Below are 19,694 nucleotides of genomic sequence, written 5' to 3' on the forward strand. Positions count from 1 at the left end.
AATGGAGGTCCATTGTCGGAGCATAGTATTTCCGGGAAGCCGTGTGTCGCAAACATTTTGTCTAGGGCTCTAGTGGTATACTCCGTTGCTGTGGATTGCACCACCTCCACCTCAGGATACCTTGACCATTGGTCTACCGCCACTAAGAAATACATGCCCCGACCTGTCGATCCAAAATCCATATGGACAGTTCCCCAGGGCTTTTCGCTCCGTTCCATGGAGCTGATCGTTGGAGCCTTCTCCCCTGGAGTTGCTGCTTGACATGGCAAACACCTTCTCACAAAACGCTCGACCATACCTTCCAGATCAGGGAACCATACCTTGGGTCGGAGCCTCGCTTTGGTCTTAACAACCCCTTGATGTCCAATGTGCGCTAACTCCAGGACACGATTCCTTAGTGCCTGTGGGATAACGATTTGCCTCCCTCTCAGCAGTAATCCGTCATCAGAAATGGACAGCTCATCCCTTACCCTCCAGAGTGCCTGAAGGTCCTTTTGGGCATCTGCCTGCCGCCTGGAGTTATTCCGCAGTACCTCTCTCCAGTCGCCACTTCTCACTGCCGCCTTGATGATGTGGAACACCTCATCCTTGGACGATTCAGTCGCTATGGCGAGTCTCGACAGCGCCACCGGTAACGCACCCTCCACCACGTGACAGAGTAGCCCTTGACAGTCAGACACCTCCTCGCTCTTTTCCACACTCCCAGTGCTGGGGTGTCGTGATAGATAGTCCGCCGGGTTATTGGTCCCCGGTCTGTCCACGAGTCGAACCCCGTATTCCATCAGGGCCAACATCCATCCCTCAATTCTGGGCGGCGGCTTCGATGACACGCCCGACAGGATGGGCAGCAAAGGCTTATGGTCGGTCACGACCACAACAGGCTTACCCAGGATGTAGAGGCGAAAATGGCGACAGCCCCATAGAATGGCCAGAGCCTCTCTTTCAATTTGCAAGTATCGCTTCTCCGTGTCCGAAAGCGCCTTGCTCGCATAAGCGATGGGTCGCATGTCCCCTCTCTTGTCTGGCTGCAGCAGCACCGCCCCAACAACCACGGGACTGGCATCAACAACGATCTCAGATTCCACCGAAGGGTTAAAGTACGTCATGGTGTCCCCATCGGATAGGGCATTCTTGAGGACCTGAAATGCCTCCTGTTCTTTCCTTTCCCACATCCATACGGCGTCATTCCTGGTCAACGCCCTGAGGGGTTCCGACAAGGAGGCCAAACCCTTAATGAAGCGCCCACAGTAGTTTACCATCCCCAAGAAGCTCCTCACCTCCGTGGGGGATTGGGGTGCTGCGGCCTCTCGAATGTCCTTGATCTTAGCCGGATCGGGCGACACACCGCTGGCGTGAAAGATGAAACCAAAAACCCCAATCCTATCTTTGAAAAACTCACATTTTTCACGGTTTAGTGTAAGTCCCAAATCGTCCAACCTCTTCAGTGTGCACTCCAGTCTCTTCATGTGCTCTGTCTCAGATTCGGCAAACACGAAAATGTCATCACTCATATTCAAAACGCCTTTGAGACCTACCAGCGCCCCCCTGATGGTGTTCTGGAAGACTTCGGCAGCAGATGAAATGCCGAAGCTCAGGCGCTTGAACTGATAGAGGCCCTCATCCGTCGTAAAGGTTGTGATAAATCTTGAGTCTGGGTGGAGCTCAAGCTGATGATAGCCCGCCCGTAGATCTAACTTCGAGAAAACTCTTGCGCCCTGCAGTTCTCCTATGATATCCTCAAGAGTGGGCATAATGTGTCTCTCCCTCTAAATGGCGGCATTGGGGAGGCGCATATCTACGCTGATGCGCACCGCTCCGGGCTGTTTTGGCTTGGGGGCGACCACGATGGGTGAATCTCAGGGCGTCGGGCCTTTCACCCTTTCAATAATGTCCATCTGAACAAGTGAGCAGAGCTCCTCCTCCACCTTCTCTCGGAGGTGAAACGGGATCCGTCGATGCTTGAGAGACGTAGGCCTGATGGTTTTGTCAATGTGCAGACGCACCGGGGGAGCCTTCAACTTTCCCACTCCTTTAAAAATGCCTGAGAACCTGTCCAGCAGCTGGTCGATGCCCACTTGGTAGACCTCCCACGCAAAATGCACTAGGTCCAGGGCCTCTGATGCTGCACAGCTGAGCAGAGAGTGAGGGCTCACATCCGTGACGAAAAATCTGGCTTTTATGGTCTTGCCGCCCTTGGACACAGGCGCAACGAAAACGCCCTTCATGGGGAGTGGTGTATCCCCGCCAAACGTGAACATTTTCGCTGTCGAAGCATCCAGCGCCGGTGGTCCCGGGATTGACTGGTAATGATCGAAGACAAGCACGCACACTGAGGCCCCTGTGTCTATCAGCACTTGTGTCGGCACCCCCTGAATATCCACGACACATTTGGGCTGTCTCTTTTTCCTCGCCCCTGTGACTATGCTCGAAATGAAGAACACTTCATCTTCTTCATCTTCCTCCTCGGCCATATTAAGCCTCTGCATCTCCTGTTCTAATGCTGCAATGCTCCTCTGCCCCCTTGAACCACCACCACGTGCCCTGGCCGGGCCCCTCTGTATAGACACTGGAGCGGGAGCGCGACACATCCGGGCATATTGTCCGGGTCCGTTGCATCTGCCACAGGATCTCGATTTGGCGGGACACTCTTCAGAGTGCAGCAAGTCATATCCACAGTATTGGCAAATAGATGCCGGCCCTCCAGCGGACCAGCTTCCTGGCGTTTCTGGCCCCACTTGTCTTTTGACATCAACTGTTTTCCAACTGCAAACGCTTCTTCTGACTTTCCCAGACGCACCGCCGCGTCCATTTTAGCACCCCTCGATTCTGCCAGTTCATAGGTCCTTCCACTGTCCAAGATCTGTTGCAGAGTCCAACCAGGCTCCCTCAACACTTGCCTTCGTAGCTTGCCTGAGCCACACCCTTGGATGACTTGATCTCTGATCATCGACTCATCGTTGTCCCATCGACACGTTGTGGCCATTTGTCGCAGGCGAGCGCAGAACTGGTCAAGTGACTCCTCTTCCCGCTGTTTTTCACCACAAAACAGAAATCTCTCGTAGTCTACGTTGGACAACGGAATGAAATGATTCTCTAAGGCAGTCTTTACAGCGTCATAGGTGACTACCTGCAGGTTAAAGGACTCATAAATGCGCAGAACGTCCATGCCCGCAGAGTACAGGAGAGTGGCCTTCTTTGCGTCGTCGTCGGTTTCCCCAGTTGCAGTAAAGTACATGTCCAATTTTTACACATCCGCTCTGCTCGCGCCGGGTTCGTGATACGCATCGGTGTAACGTTACGAAGATTGACACGCAGCGTTATGTCAATACACGCTCCGCTTGCATCCCGCTTTGTCACCAGATCTTATGTGTGCGCCCGTGCCTCGGGCCACACCTCACTCACGCTTGCATACACGCAGGCACACAAGAAGACACGGGACGCGCTGTGTGCCCTTCCGCGTCCCCGCGGCAACTGTCCGCACGGGCGTGATTTATTCAAACACGCATGCGTGTAGCCCAAACGAGGCTCGCGCATGCGCCATTCGTGACTGGCACGTCACACCCTGCTTAGCACTTTCCATTTTGTTCCCCTCTCCTGCCTCGTCGATCTTTGAAACACTTGATACAAAGAAAATATATCATAGCAAGTTGCCCCTTCAGCCTTGCAGACCCACAAGAAGCCCATGTTCCTCTCCAGAACAACAAAGATAGCCTCAGCCGACCCCCTCTAAAACCACCCATCCTAAACACACCCTCATCAAACATTAAAATTACTCTATTAGCCCCTTTGATCAGTTAAACGCCGCTATGCACTGTCCCTTTTCTCAGCCCTCCAGACCCTTCACGTTGAATAACTGAACATGATGTTTAAAGTAAATGTAATTTTCCGCTCCCTTGTCTCAATCTGGTCTCTTGCAGGAACGTTGACAGTATCCCGAAGAAAATGCAAATGATATTCTCAGCCAGCCAAGAGCAGAGAGATTGTTTCTGCTGATTCTACAAAAATGAGGATGAGGGACAAGACGAAGTCAGACGCTCCGTTGGGGGTCTTGCAGAAACATTCCCGGTATCCCGGAGAAAATGCCCACCGTAACCCCTGCAAGCCAAAAAGCACGCAGATTCCGGTTTCACTTGCATCGGCAACCAGAGCCTTCCCGCCCACACTTAAAAACTCCAGAAAATGACAATGGTGACGTAGAAAGTCACGTGATGAAGAGTAGGCGGGCCGTTGCTATGGTCCGTTTCTCGGATGGGAACTAGACACTGCCACGTATGTGGAAAGAAGAGAGTCTAGCGGCCCTGCTCCTCCCCAATATAAAAACGTTGGCGACCGGCGGAAACAAACGGAGAGAGCGGATGAGACAGGTGAGCGCCGGGGTTACCCAGCTAACCACCACCACCGTCGTCCAGTTTGACTTGGGAGTGCTCGGTGGCGTCCCCTGCTGGTGTTCTCAGGGAAATCGGTATCTGCGCCTATCAAAGCAGAGACCTCCTCCACCTGAGTGACACATCGACTCAACAGATACATTAAGTGGAGCTTGTGAGGAGACCTTCGCCATTCCTGCAAAACTCCCAATTGCCCCTAATTTAAGAAGTACAGCCCAGACTATGTACTCAACTGAATAGTCACTGAGCAATGTGTTACTATTTTCCCTAAAAGCATTTCACCTGATCATAACTCTTCATTATGTGGGACAAGTACACCACTGCTAGCACCCATTGGAACTGTCTGTGTGTGTGTAGTTTAGGTATGACAGTGCTTTAAGTGGGATGCTAAATCGAGGGGGGACTCCTGTTGGGGGCGTAAAGCACGCCCCTAACGAGAAAGCCCTCACCTAAGTTGGGTGGGGGAGGCTGGGGCGCACTGGCATTATTACCCAGTGGTCTAAGCGTTAAAAAAAAATCTGCCCCGCCCCCTTTTCTGCCCCCTCCCTCCCCATATCACCGACAATTCCCACCAAACCCCATTCAAACACCATACCTGGGTTCTTCCTTGCCTCCACTCCACAGCATTGTGTTTTACAACAGTTTTAGCAAGACTGAAGAAAACACAATGAAAGAAAATGCATTCATATGACATCCATTAGTGAGTCATTGTATTACCTTTGGTTCACTCAGCCCCTCAGACGCAGCAGGCAGCCCTTTCATTCAAGGAGGACGCAGCAGGCAGCCCTTTCATTAAAAACCACAGGCTCCTTGAGTCTAAATTCTGTCTGCTGCACAATGACTCTTCACGCAGAAAAAGGAGGAGTCCTGAAGGGCCCGGCAGTTAAAGGGCTTTCATGCTGCCAGATGACTCTACTCAGAAACAATAGCAAAGCCGGGCCCTCCAGGACTCCTCCTGTTTCTGGGTACAGTCATTCGACAGCCCGTGTAGCCGAAGCCATGGTTACACGGGTTGTCTGCAGGTGTCAGTACTTAGACTTATTTAAAAAAAAACTGCGATTCCTTCTCTTTTTTTAAAAAATTCGAAGTGCTGACACCTGCAGGCAGCCCCGTGTAACAGTGCAGTGCTTCGGGTATAAAGGCTGCCTTAGTAGTTGGCGTGGCTGTGGCTAGTCAGGGGTGACCCCGGCTTTGGAGACTGCAGTACGTAATGGGCTATCGACTCCCGTTGACAAACCTTTGGGAGCGTGAAATCTTACTCTTCTTGAAGGTTATCTATTTGTCGTTTATGTGAGACATTTTGTTTGTTGCAAGCATGAACAAGCACGGGTAAAGCCAACATTTTTGGCTTTTGTGCAGCCTCAGGCATTGGATAATCATTTGCCAAATTGCCAGGCGTTGCCATAATGGAACTTCCTTACCAGGGATGGCGTAAGGGCCTTTCAAGTTTTTCATATGAAAGGGGGCTCAAACCTCATGGGTACCCCTAGCAACTGCTCCCATGTTGCCAGTCAGCAGTATTATAATACGGCAATAGATTCCTTTCTATATTATTTTCGGTCTGGGGCTTTAAATGTGTGCTTTGCAGCGCTAGAAGCTTCCTTTGCTGGAGCCCATCAGTTCGTCATGTGTGCTTTGCAGCGCTTGCTTTACAAGCTTCATTTGCTGGAGGCCTTCTGAAACCTGAAGGGCTCTAGCAAATGACGCTTGTAACATGAGCACGCAAAGCACAGATTTACAGCAAAGAAAAACAATGGGGAGTTAATAACTGCATATTATCACGAGACGGCCAGTGATCTGAAACACTTGATGCCCACTGAAAAGCTATACATTCCTCTTTGTTAGCAAGAGGCTGATGTGGAGGATGCTGTGTTGAAAGACATCCAGGTGATAATCAGTGGGCATTTAGTGTTTCAGCTCCCTGCTGGTTGGCTGTCCCTTGATAATTGGCAGCTATTTGTCTCCATTATAATGTATGCACCCCATGGGTGCCCCAGGCTGTTTTCTGCTCCAAGCAAGGGAGCCCACAACCATCATGTTGAAATGGGCCCCCTGAACTTCTTCAGCCGGGCCTGTGCCTGGCCCCACATGGACAACAACTGGAAAAGATATGTATACACTGCACTTGCACGTTCTGAATGCACACAAGGCGTGGTAGGTCCGCCTCTATCTTTCATTGTTGTATTTGTTTTTCATCCTCATACCCCCTCCCTTTGGGCGCTTTGAAACACAATTTACTTGATGTATAAGTGCCTTACAAATGCACAATAAAATAAAATAAATACCTGGGCATATGATGGTAGTGCCTGACTATAGGTAACCCATACGTAACCAAAACTATTCAGGCTTTTCTAATGCTTGTTTTTAACAGGACGTCAGTGCAAAGAACAGAAAGGCACACATACTGCTTGTAAATCAGGGGCTGTAAGCACACTTGGTTAATATATTTTAGTACACCAGCAGAGCATTTGCAGCTGGAATTAACTCTCAGAATACTGCTATGAAATAACTCTGACATGCCCCATAAAGCACAACGTTTGATGTTACTTCTTGCTAAAACTAGCATAAGGAGATCCGAGAAGGGTGTGTTTTGGCTGGGAGAAAAAACTGAAATAGGTCTATTATCAGGTTGAGATAACTCCCACTACCATTGGATTCAAGATTAACACTTTCACATGAAATTCTTACTGTATTATCAGGGTGGGCCTGCACTATCTTTGGTTAGTTTGTGACAAACCCAAAGTCACAAATATATATATAATGTTAATCAGTTAAACCCAGGCTACCTGCTCCCATGTATCCCTCCTGATAGCCCTGGGATCACATTTCAAATACAATAGTCAGTCCAACACTCTTGTGCTTTTCAATAATAGTTGTATATGTTCATCTGTCATTCAGAAACTTAAACAACAACCAACTTGTGTTTTGGCCACTTCATGACTTCCTCAGGGTTTCCGTTGACCGGGTTCTTATTTGCTTAATTCAACTATTTCAAGCCCATTGCGCTTGAAATACTGTATTTCGAGCGCATTGTGCTTGAAAGAGTTGCATTTTTAGTTATGAACTATATTTTAGCGCAGCAGTCTCTGCCTTATAGTTAAGATAAAACCTATTTGCAATCGATTGTCCTAAAATTCTACTGTTAGTGACTTCTGACTCGCTGGACTGATTTGGATCAAGTTTTCCACAAGCATTGTCTGCCACGGGGTCTTCAAACTGTTACTGATAAACGGGTTACTAATTTAATAAGAAAACAAAAAATATGTATTTGGCCTACTCCTATTAATTTTTCCTCAAGTGCTTCAATCAAACACCTATAGCGCAAACACAGCTGGATGGGTTCGCTCCAAATAAGAGACAAGTTGGCACAAAGCTTCGCAGATATTCCTTTTTCTTTGGTTTGTGTGGGTCTGTCCAGTAGTTTTTTAAAAACTTGATGGAGAGTGGGTGATCCCTGGTCCAACAAAACTTGTATATATCTGACATGGTGCACTGCAGCAGTGAGGCTTGCCAGAAATTCCCACATACAGTACCGACATGTTTGAGACTTAAATTGATTTGTTCAAATTTGTATGTATATCGAGATTGAAATATTTTTTGCAAAACTAGAGAATAGTGAACTTCCTTATACAGCTATTGCAGGAGAACCTTACATAGCATTAAAATTGAAGGGTAAGTTTGTCCCTTCTAATGTAAATACTGCGATTGATATTTTCCACACGTGTGTTAAAAGATCTGGGTAAAATATCTTATAATGAAACATAATTTGACAATCTTAACAGAGGAAAGCTGGCCATAATTCTGAGTCTTCGCTCAGACAAAAGCATTACAATGTATCCAGAAGACAAGGGAGGTGCACTAGTACTTCAAGACACAATGTGTTACGAGGAAGAGTCTTCTAGGCAGATTAATGGTATTAAATCATACATTACATTGGGAGAAGATCCCACAAGAGAGATACACAGTTCTTGGAATGAACTACTAGAACAGGCTGAAGCATTCAATATGATTAAAGAGAAAACCGCGATTTTCATTCACAAGATATCCCAAAGTACCTGCATTCTACCTTTTACTTACAATCCATGAGTACATTATAAAAACCACCTTGGAGACCAATTGTTTCAGTGATTGATGCTATACTACAACCCTTGGGGGGGTAACCTGGACTGTTTCATTCAGCTGCTGGTTCAGAAGACACTAACTTCTATTCAGGATATAACCCATTTAAAAAAAAAAAACTCGACATTATTTCTCTACAGGATAATGATATCTTGTTTACAATTGATGCAAAGAGCATATACACCTCTATACCACACAATGTTTGGTTTATAGAGAGTAGAATGGCTATTGCTACAAAAGGATGACAGAGGAGCAACCAAATAATGTGTCCTAATACGGTTGCCATTTATTTCACATAATTCATACTTTAGGTTTAAACAAGACTTTTACAATCAGATCTCGGGCCCCTCGACGGGTGCCACAATTGTCCAAGTATATGCAACTTGCTCTATGCTGCACTTGCACGTTCTGAATGCTCACAAGGCCTAGTAGGACCACCCCTATCTTGTTCACCCTTTATTCTATTTGCCATTTGCCCCCATGTCCCCTGCCATTTGCCCCCATGTCCCCTCCCTGTTTGCCCTGTGGGTGCTTTGAAACACAATTTGATGATGTATAAGCACCTTACAAATGCACAATAAAATATAATATTAATTAAACGCTATAATTGCACATCCAGTGTGGCACAATCATCTTAAATTCTGGGGAAGATACATTGGCGCTGTTTTGGAATTTGGAGCGGACCACTAGATGCTGTTGGAATGTTTCTTTGGGTACTTTAATCAGACTGATGATCACATAAAGTTCACCTTGAATCTGGGTTTGCCTGGCTGACAATTTCTAGATGTAGAGATAACCTGTAATGCGGCGAGATTAATTACTAATGTCTATTGTAAACCAACTGATAGAAACAACTTGTTACACAGGCTGAGTTTTCATCGACCTGCGACATGGAGGAGTCTGCCTAACGGCCAAGTAGTAAGAGGAAATAAAATTATGAGTTATGGCAAGAGTGTAGTAAACATATTGAAGGGATTCTGGAGAGATTCTCTGAGCTTGGCTCTTCTATTGATCAGTTAAGCATGGCTTGAACAAAGGCATCGACTAAGGAGTATCTTAAATCAAGACTGAGTATCTTAAATCGGACATGTAAGGGATAATCCCTGCCACTAGTGTTTGTGTCAAGATACCCAGTGCAGAGTAAAATGATTAAGAGAGTGATCTATAAACACAAGGGTATTTGGAAAAATGACATCAAGTTGGAAGGTCTCTTTGAGAGCCCCTTCTGTATATATGAAACCCGCCAGGAATGCTGGTATAGGTAGAGTTAGACACTTCTAAGACCAACTGGTTGGCTTGAAATATTTAATAATTAATACATGAATGCATCACCATCAGTTTTCTGAGAAGGTACAATTATAAACAAATAACACATAGTAAAATACAGTCATACATTTAATAACCAAGAATTGGTAAAAACGGTTATAAAGTGCATAAGTGTCACCGTGCTCGATTCTGCCAAGTGTCTAAAAACACCTAAAATGTACAAATGTTGCAAATAGTCTATAGATCGTAATGGAAGATCTATTATCCCTTTATTTACCCAACATGTTTCATTCTTATCTTTTCTGAATTGAATCAGTAGAAATTCATCAGGGGCTAGTTAGCCTTCAAAGAACTATAGTAATGTATTAATGTACTGGGCTGATACACCTTCTGTAATGCCCTTTTCTTTTGGGCAGGGTTCTGTTATTCTATGCCACAAGGAGCCTTCCAATTTTAACCCCTAATTACAAATGCAGTGAGTATTGTTTACTGCCTATACACAATTAGGGTATTCGAATAATACCCCAACCTATTTCTTAATACATGCAAATCAGCTTAACCCCTTAAGTGCCAAGGACGAGTATGCTTGTCTTTTTTGCATAGACTTGCCTAATAGCCTGGCAGTTTTACTTCTAGCTTGATTTTCTAAGGCCATTTGAAATTGGCTCTGCAATACTGCACGCAGTACAGCTGTTGCTTGCCTCTGCCTGATATTCTCTGAAAATAAACCAGAGACAAACAATTATTAGCTACTCATTCTTCGACTGTCATTCTTCATTTCACTTTTTTAGATTTAGGTAGTTATATGGACTGACAGTTTACTTGCAGTCTATTAAGGTCTTGTTGGGCATAGGATGCATCTTTGTCCTCCAACCAGCACCTAAAATCATAACTAAAACGAGTGTTGTAGCTTGTACATCCATGGGGGTTGTCCCTCCAACTTTGCAATATTATCGTGAGCCGCTAACTAAACACTCTGGGCTCAAACATATACAACCTTCTGTACTCAGGCACTTAACGTCTTTGACAGGTAATTTAATCCTTGTAGTCTGGGAATTGCAACTTGCAGTGCTGGCTCACTAAAAAGTGAAATGGGGGGGAACAAACATGGTGGATGTGATCTATGTACCCTGTTCAACGCACTCGCTTAATTCTTACACGGTTGTCTATCCATCACTTACTTAGTGATAACGCTTCACTTCTGTGAATCTGGGTGCTTTAGTATTATTTTCACGCACTTCTTGACATCGACCAGGCTTCTTTATTACACATTCTGCAATCGAAAAGCAGAGCCAACAGTTAGCTACTGTTGTAATCATGCCTCACATGTATTCATATGTGCCCTCCATACAGGTAGAATATGTGCCTACCATAATTTGCTGTATCTGTATCCTCGGGCGAGTAGCTTGCAGTTAGAATCTATTACTGCCGCGCGAATGCTCTGAACGCTTATGCCTGGTTTGTCACGGGCAACCAGATCACGTATCCCTTTCTGATAGCTAAGATACTCAGTTAATTACTCCGGGCGCCACCTTGAGCTAGTTAGCTCATGATACATTATCAAGGCGTATCAGGAGTAGGTAGGCTCCTGTCCGCCTAAGGTCTTTACCCTCGAGGCAGTAATGATTAAACAATTGTATTAACAATAAAATGATTACCTCGAGTTTCAGTTTATAGAGGTGCTAATGCATTAATCGTATTATTATGATAATGGCCGCCGTCTCTCTAACGACATGTGGTAATTACGTTAATCTATGAGGCATGTTCTGGCTACCTGCATGGTGGTATCTAAGCTAGGGTTCAACCTAGTTAATCTAGCTCAGCAGGAGTTGGCGTTCTTAGCCACTCGCGTTGGTTATCTGGGTTGCTATGGCAGTATAGTTCATCGCTTACCTCGATTCTCTTAGTTGAATTTTTAAAAAATCTTGGTAGCTAGTCTGGCCCGGCTGAATTTAGCACAGGATAAGCATAGCAGGTTCTTACCATGTATTTCTGTGTAATACATCAATTATGTTTATAAAGATTATGACTTATTCCATGATGTTATAAATAGCCATAGTCTTAGTATTTTACCCCACTTTCATCAGCATTGTTGTATGCTTTGTGTTCGTAAGAAAAAAAGGCAGAGGGGGGTTGAAAGGGTCATGTATTCATAGTCAAACAGTGTAGGCCATCCCATCATTTTAGTACTTCGCATTTAGTGTTCTCCAGAGTAGCCAGGTTGTATTATTGGTGGTCTCTTTTTTTTTTATATCACCATAGCTCTAGGTTCCATCTTGAATTACACTATTGCTATATGCACATGTTTATGGTTAGTCTAACAGTTATCTAGTCCATATATGTCACTGTTATGAAGTGTTAGGCGTTTTATTATATGATTTTATGCCATTGAATGTTTTCGTTCAAACTCACTTCATCCTATTTAGTCATGAAGATTAGCTCTTGTTCTTTCCTGAATAAACCGTCTTTATCTGGATTGCTGTCTTTACTTTTGATTATTTTGTATACTACTGTCAATTTAATGTCTTCGCACCCATGGTCTTTACTTAGGAAGTGTTCAACCATTGGTGCTTCTTTCATTTTATTACGGATGCAGCTCTTGTGCTCGCTTATCCGGGTTTTCACTTCCTTGTTGTTTTCCCGATGTATAATAGTGGGTAGGGACACCAAATCGAGTATTTAACCATTTCGGTGTTATAGTTGGTGAATACTATCTGCTGCCATTTAGTCTTCGGGCCCATATCTATTGCTTTGTACCTTTTTGTGTAGTGGCACAGCATTTGCATTTCATGCAAGGTACATGCCCTCTAGTAGCTTCCACCCCTCAGATTGTGGCCAAGCTTATTTGTTTCTGTAGTTTCGTCAGGATATCATTTTTCATAATCTGATCTTTCAGATTTCTTCCTCATTTGAAAGCCATCAACGGTGGTCCCAAAGGTGTTTTCCCTTCTTGTAGTATTTTCCAGTTTCTGTTAATCGATTTAGATATATCATTAGACCAATCAGAAAACGTGCTTACAAAGACCATTTTGTCAGAGTTCTTATTTTTTTTTGCAACTGTATTCAAGGATCGCTGCCCAGTTGTTGTTTTTTGCTCTTTTGCAAGATTGTTTAACCAAGGGATTCGGGTATCCTCTTTTAGTGAGTTTGTTCTGAAGAGCCTTCGCTTCTGTTTCATAATCGGCTTTAGCAGAGCTCTTTCTTCTCAGTTGGAGGATTGATTGTGTGAAGTGTAGGTTCTCTCTGGTATGTCTGGAATGGAAGCTGTCGAATTTCAGCAAGGAATTTGTATCTGTTGCTTTGTGTTATGGTTTTACTGCTAATTTCTTATTTTCTGTATCTGCGAATATAGTTATATCTAAAGAGTAAATCTACTCTGAGTTCCACCTCTTTGTAAATTGTTGCCATCTGTCTTGGTTGTTCAACCACTCTACAAACTCGATGATCCCTGGTTCATTGTTACCATACCATGCTACTAACACATCATCAATGAATCTCTTCCACAGTTTGATCTTTTCTTTATAGGGATTCTGGTTGGTGTAAATCTTCATTTCCTTTAGCATTTTGACATAGAGATTTGCTATACTTGGAGCGACTGTAGCTCCCATGGCAGTACCATGATTTAAAAAAAAAAACACTTTTTATTAGCATTTTTCCATAACAACAATCACGATACCAGAGGAAGAAAAACAACCCACAAAACCCTCGCTCTCTAGTTCATATGCACAGGTTATTCCATCAGTCTCTCCTTCTTCCCCATAGTTGACGGTGAGCGGCCGTTCATGTTCTATAGTTCCACTGGGGCTAGGCCGATTCGGCAGCGACTCGCCTTGTCTTTACTTCCCCTTCCTCCCCTTGTCATTCCCACCTCCCCCTTTTAACAACTAATCCTTCATGGCGCTTTCAGATCATTGGCTTTCGATAGGTCATTCAGTAGTGGGGTCCAATGTATTGTTGCTCCCTCCCCCTCCATCTCAGTTTCTGCCCTCTGCAGTATTGCCAGTTCCGCTATCCCCCACCTGCGGGCATCCGCCTGCCACATCGCAATTGCCGGACCTTGTGGTGTGTCACGCTATAGCCAGTACCATGGATTTGTTGGTAAAATGTGTCTAGAAACATGAAATAGTTCTCTGTAAGAGTCATTTCTACGCACCAGAGTATACATTAATTAGGAGTTCCATTTGGGGTGCGTTTGAAATGCAGTAGTTCCTGTAGCATTTCAAGTGAGTTTGCTTGAGGGATCATCGTGTAGAGGGATACAATGTCTAATCTGACCAATGAATCTTGGGTACAGTCAAATGCCATTCCTTCCACTGAGCGAATGACAGCTGTGGTGTCTTGCACATAAGCTTTTATTTGTGCATCCAGGGGTCTAAGCTACACGTTTGCAAACTTTGACAAAGGTTCCAAGACTAAGTTAGTCCCGGAGACATTAAGTCTGCCGTGTGGTTTGTCTATGTTTTTATGTATTTTAGGTAGGATGTAGGATAGTGGCACTATAGGGTTTTCATTAGCGAGAAACATAGATTCTTGTTTACATAAACACCCTCTGTGCAATACTTTTTCCACTTTGGTTTTGATAAGGCCTTTAAGTCTGTTAGTAGGGTCTGAATCCAATTTCAGGTAATGGGTTTCGTCGTTCAGTTGTCTGTTACATTCCTTAATGTAGTCCTCCCTGTCCATCAAGACTATGCCGCCACCATTATCAGCTCTCCATATTATGATTTTTTTCATTGTTGGCCATGTTTTTATAGCTTCTCTTTCTTTTTTAGAAGTATTTTGGAATAGTATTTTATTTGTCTTTTCAATTTTTGTAAATCTGCTAGGACTTTTTTTTTCTTTTTTCAAACACAATTGTTTCCGCGCTGTGACTGTGTGTGGGGGCATAACGTCTGAAGGATTCTTTAGTCCGGATTCATTGGGAATGCTATCATAAGTTTCATTCTGAAAAAGTGGTCTCTGATGTATTTTCCGCATAAATTGTTTAAAACTATCATGTGTGTTAGTGGTCATGAAACCAAGTCCTTTATTCAAAAGAAGTGATTCTATAGGGGACAAGTTGTGTGTAAAGAAGTTGACTATAAGGTTTGGTGGCTCCTTGTTATTCTCGGTTCCAGCTCCCATTGTCTGTGGTCCTGTTTTAAAAAAGACCTTCCTTCTTTTCCTCTTCTTCCTCTTCCTCTCCGTCCTCTTGGTCTACATTTGATAAAATTCCCTGTCATTTCTTCCTCTGTATCTGTTGTCATGTTCCTGATAATTATCTTCTCCTGAACTCTCTTCCATGAGTATAAGATGTGTTCCCATATCTTTTTTTTAAACTTAGATTTTTATTGGCATTTTTATACAACAATGCAATCATTTTCTATGAAAAAAAAGACAACAACAAACTTCCTTATCCCACCCCCTCATATGCACTACTAAGGCCAGTCATCCAACGGGACGTTGAAGCAGGCAATCCTATCAATGAGTTCAGACGTTCCTGGCGGCAAGGGTTCTGCAGATAGTTACCCGGCACATTAATGTTTCTGTTCAACATAGGAATACTGAAAGCAGTATAATCCCCAGTTTGAATCCACTTCGGAAGTTTAGGTTTCCACCCCCCACTTCAACATAAAAATTCCCCACTCAATCAAAAAGCTTTCCATTGTGTCATTTACCACCACAGCCATTTTCTGATACGTAAATATGTCCCACAGCTTGGTTGCTGGTTCACTCTTAGCTGGAGTGGCTTTGTCTTTCCGCTTCTGGGCTAGCGCCACTCTCCCCGCTCTTAACATGGATTCAACTATTTCCGGGAACCTGAGAGTGTCAGTGTCCGCATCTGGGATGCCCAGCAACACCTGGAGGAGGCTCAGGCTGGGAGCTATTCCGACCAAGTCTTTAATCCAACTGAGGACTTCTGCCCAATATACCTGCACCTTAGGACAATCCCACCACATGTGATACCATGAACCCGGCTGTCCACACTCCCTGGGGCAGAGTGGGGAGGATCCCGCAAACATTTTAGACCATCTCAGGGGCGGGAAGTGCCAACAGTGTAGGATTTTAAAATTGTGCTCCATTGCCGAGTTATACAGGTTGCCGGACAACATTAACTTGAAGATTCTCCCCAAGGAGTCATCTGGTATCTCCCCCCCGGCTGTTACTTGCCAAAACTGTTTAAACATCTGCCTCCCCTCCAACTCTGCCATGATCAGTACCTTGTACGTTCTAGACAGCGTTCCTTTCCCCGAGGTAGACTCACAAAGAATTTTCTCAAGGGCATGAGGGGGCGCAAGATTTGAGGGTGCCACCTGGGGTCGGTCATAATGCCCTTCAGGCGTAGGTATTAAAAGACATTCAATAAATTTGCACCCAGGGCCACAGACAGCGCCTCCTATTCGATGAAGAGGTTCCCTCTGAACAATTGCTCTGTTCTCTCTAGACCCCTGTCTGACCACAACAGCGTGTGTCGGAAGCCCTTGTTTCCCATATCCAGTGGGTTGCCCCATATTGAACTCAGAGGCGATGGCCAGAAGGAGAGGGGGGGATTCCCTTTTTCCATAGGCCCCATAGAACAGAGAAGGTTGGGTGGGTCTTGATTTGGTTGGGAATCGCTCTACTTGGAGCCCACAAGAAGGTCTCTGACTTTATTAGTATGGGTGTTCACATCCTCAATATAGTCCAGTGGGTGCCCAGATCGTCTCAGAGGTGCCCCAACATGACTCGCAGCGCCGGTGCCTTTTGGTACTGCCTGAAGTCGGGGAGGCCGAATCAGCCAAAGTCTCTGGGGCAGGTTAATGTAGCGTGTCTAATTCTGGGCCTCTTCTCCTTCCATGTGAACTGGTTCACTATAGATTCTAGTTTGGTAAAGAAAGTGTCTGCAAGGGGTGAGGGGAGGGACGTAAACAGATATAGGAGACGGGGAGAACGTTAATTTTTACTGTCACCATACGCCCAAACCAAGAGAGGGTGAGGGGAGACCAGCACCTGAGGTCCAGTCTTCTTTTTTCCAGAATGGGAGTAAAATTGAGCTCTACCAGATTTGTTGGGTCTCTGGGTAGGCGGATGCCTAGGTACGGGGCAGACGTGAGCTCGCCTCTCATACCACCTACAGTTTTCCTACCTCTGATCGCTGAGTCATCTACTCCGATGGGCATCCCATTAGACTTATGAAGGTTCATTTTCAGGCCCGGGAAACTGCCAAATAGATTTATCTGGTCCAGGAGTTCACAGAGGGATTTTGCTAAATTTATAACGTAGCAAAGGATGTCCTCAGTGAGAGTTTAAATTCAATGACCCCCCACTGGGCTCCTGTGATCCCTTGGTTTGCCCTAATAGCGATTGCAAGGGGCTCCATGGCCAGGGAATACAGGAGGGGGGAGACTGTGCAACCCTACCTCGTTCTTAGGACCGAGATCCACTGCCTAAAGTTCCTACCAAACCCCATCTTCTGTAAGACCTTTCCCATGTACTCCCATTCAACTCGATCAAAGGCCTTCTCCGAATCTATGGAAATCAAATACGCCTCCAGGCCCTTGGGTTTTGATTCATGTACCAGGTCTATTGATTTCCATACATTGTCGTCTCCCTGTCGGCCTGGAATAAACCCCACTTGGTCTCCATGCACCAGGGAGGTTATCTGGTGACTGAGTCTATTGGCCAGCACTTTTGCCATGATTTTAACATCAGTGTTTAGCAGGGAGATGGGTTGATAGAATTGGCACTGGGACAGGTCCTTCCGTTCCTTTGTGATGACTACTATCAGGGCTGAGAGCCTGGAGTTTGGGAGGGAACCCGTTTCCATGGCATTATTGAACAGCTTGGTCATGAATGGAGCTGGGCTGAGCAAGACCTTTTAAAATAAAAATAGATGGCGAAGCCGTCTTCTATCGGCATCTTACCCCCCTCCCCTTCATACCGCTAATAGTGTCTATCACTTCCTGCTCGGTGATGGGAGCTTCTAGGGGTTCAGCTTTTTCCGGGGGAAGACTCAGGATCGAGAGGGAGTTCAAGAACTGGTCTACATCGGTCCCATCACCCCTGTATTCTGAGGTATAGAGGTTTTTGTAGTATATTCGAAACTCCGTGGCTATCTGGGGGTCCTCAAGGAGCTTTTCACTTCTTGGTGGGCGGATGGAAGACACCCTTCTACTGTTGCTCTGCTCTCTTAACCTCCATGCCAGTATTTTATCGGCCCGCTCCTCCATATATTTCTGTTTTAGGAATGCCAATTTTCTTTGTTTGGCCAACCATGAGGGCTCTCAGTTTTGCTTTGTACCCCTGGAGCTTAACCCATTTCCCTGGAAACATCTGGGATTTCAGTTTCCCTCCCGGCTGCAAGGAATCGATCTTCCCCCCTAAGGATAGTTTCTTCCGCGGCCCTTTCCCTCTTTCTTTTGACCCCCATACCTATCAAGACTCCCAAAATCGTGGCCTTAAAGGCTTCCCAGATCCTCGGGATCCCCACTTCCCCGTTGTCGTTAAACTCAAAGAATTCTCTGATCGCCTTCAACAGTGCCAGGGCTAGGACTTTATCTCGCAGCAACTGGTTGTCGCATGTCCACTTTGATTCGTGGTTTGCTGGGGGTAGTACACCAGTTCAAACTCTCACCAGGTCATGATCCGACCACGGGATCACTTCTGGGGGATATTCCCTCACCTTTTCCAATAGTGGGGATGCAGTAAGGATGTACTCTATCCTTGAAAACATATCATGGACTTTTGAATAGTACAAGAAAGGGGGGGTCTCAGCCCTGTTCCCGAACATGAGTCCACTACGTCCATTTCTGTATTAACCCTCTGAAAGCCCAAGGATAGCCTTTGTTGCGACTGGGTAGCTAGTGGGGACCCGCTCTTTTCCTCTCAAGCTCGGAGTGCAGAACCATGTTAAAATCGCCCCCCAATTATCAGGGTACCTTCTACAAAGGCTCAAATTTTAATCTTAATTGAGTCTCAATACTGGTCCTGTGCCTCGTTCGGGCAGTAGATAGAGACCACTGTGAACATGAGCCCTTTAGCCTCCCCTTTAATCATCACAAAGAGGCCCCCTGTGTCCTTCATTTGCACCTTCAAGGCAAAGTGGAGCCTACTAGCAACTAGGAACACTAACCCTTTTTTTTATTAAACAGGAGGCGTGGAAAACTTCCCCTATTGATTTGGCTCTCATCGCAGCCATCGCTTTTTGCTCACTGTACTTTTCACAAAGGAGGAATATCCATTTGCATATCAGTCTTTGTCCCGCGCACAAGAGTTGCTGTTGGTACTCTTGTTCAAAGGAGGTTTGCCTGTCATTTCATTGCTGGACTGCCTTGTGGATGGGACAAAGACTGATGCTTGTGGAATGTACATTGAGCAAAAAGCGATGGCTGCAGACTCTCAAAGTGGGAAAAAACCACAGAAAAGGTTATCGTGCCATGTTCTTTCTAGAGAGGGGTACCTGCTACCTTTTCTTTATTTTTGCAGGGAATATGCTGACCCAGTTGCTCTGACTTCCTCAGTTCAGGGTAGCTTTTCTAGAGCCCCATCCAGAATGATGAATCCAATTGAGAGCACCGGGTGGGTGTAGAGGTGCCTAGGGAAAGTGGTGGGAGACCCCTTCTGTTTTCCCTACTATTACATGCTTGGAGCACATTGTCATTGGTTGTTGCCATGGACCCAGGTGTTAGACAAACATGGGAGGGGGGGAAATCTTTAAGTGGGAACACTTGTTAGATGCTGATGGATTTGAGACACTAGAAGACATTGCGTACGATGAGGTACATCTGCCAAGATTACGCTCCAACATCATAGACTTAGACCAACAATGCATAGATATTGGTTTGAGTTCCCAAGACCACAGAAGAGAACCGATTGGTTGAAATAGTGACAACATGCAGCCCCCAATAAAAAGCATTTCTAGGATCTACAGGCAACTGCAAGAAAGCATATAACCTGAGATATGCA

General features: G+C 45.3%; 1 protein-coding gene across 1 annotated transcript in view; it reads left to right on the plus strand.

Moving 5' to 3' along the window:
- The first annotated feature begins 4,219 nt into the window (after positions 1-4,219).
- PLPP5 (phospholipid phosphatase 5) overlaps positions 4,220-19,694 on the plus strand; it is a 266,283-nt gene continuing 250,808 nt past the window's right edge. Inside the window, exon 1 of the mRNA XM_069617937.1 lies at positions 4,220-4,364. The gene's annotated coding sequence lies outside the window, so the exon portion shown is untranslated. The remainder of the gene's footprint in view (positions 4,365-19,694) is intronic.

The sequence above is a fragment of the Ambystoma mexicanum genome, chromosome 10 (genome assembly GCF_040938575.1).
Source record: "Ambystoma mexicanum isolate Mex_15411 chromosome 10, UKY_AmexF1_1, whole genome shotgun sequence".
In the NCBI taxonomy this organism is placed as follows: Eukaryota; Metazoa; Chordata; class Amphibia; order Caudata; family Ambystomatidae; genus Ambystoma; species Ambystoma mexicanum.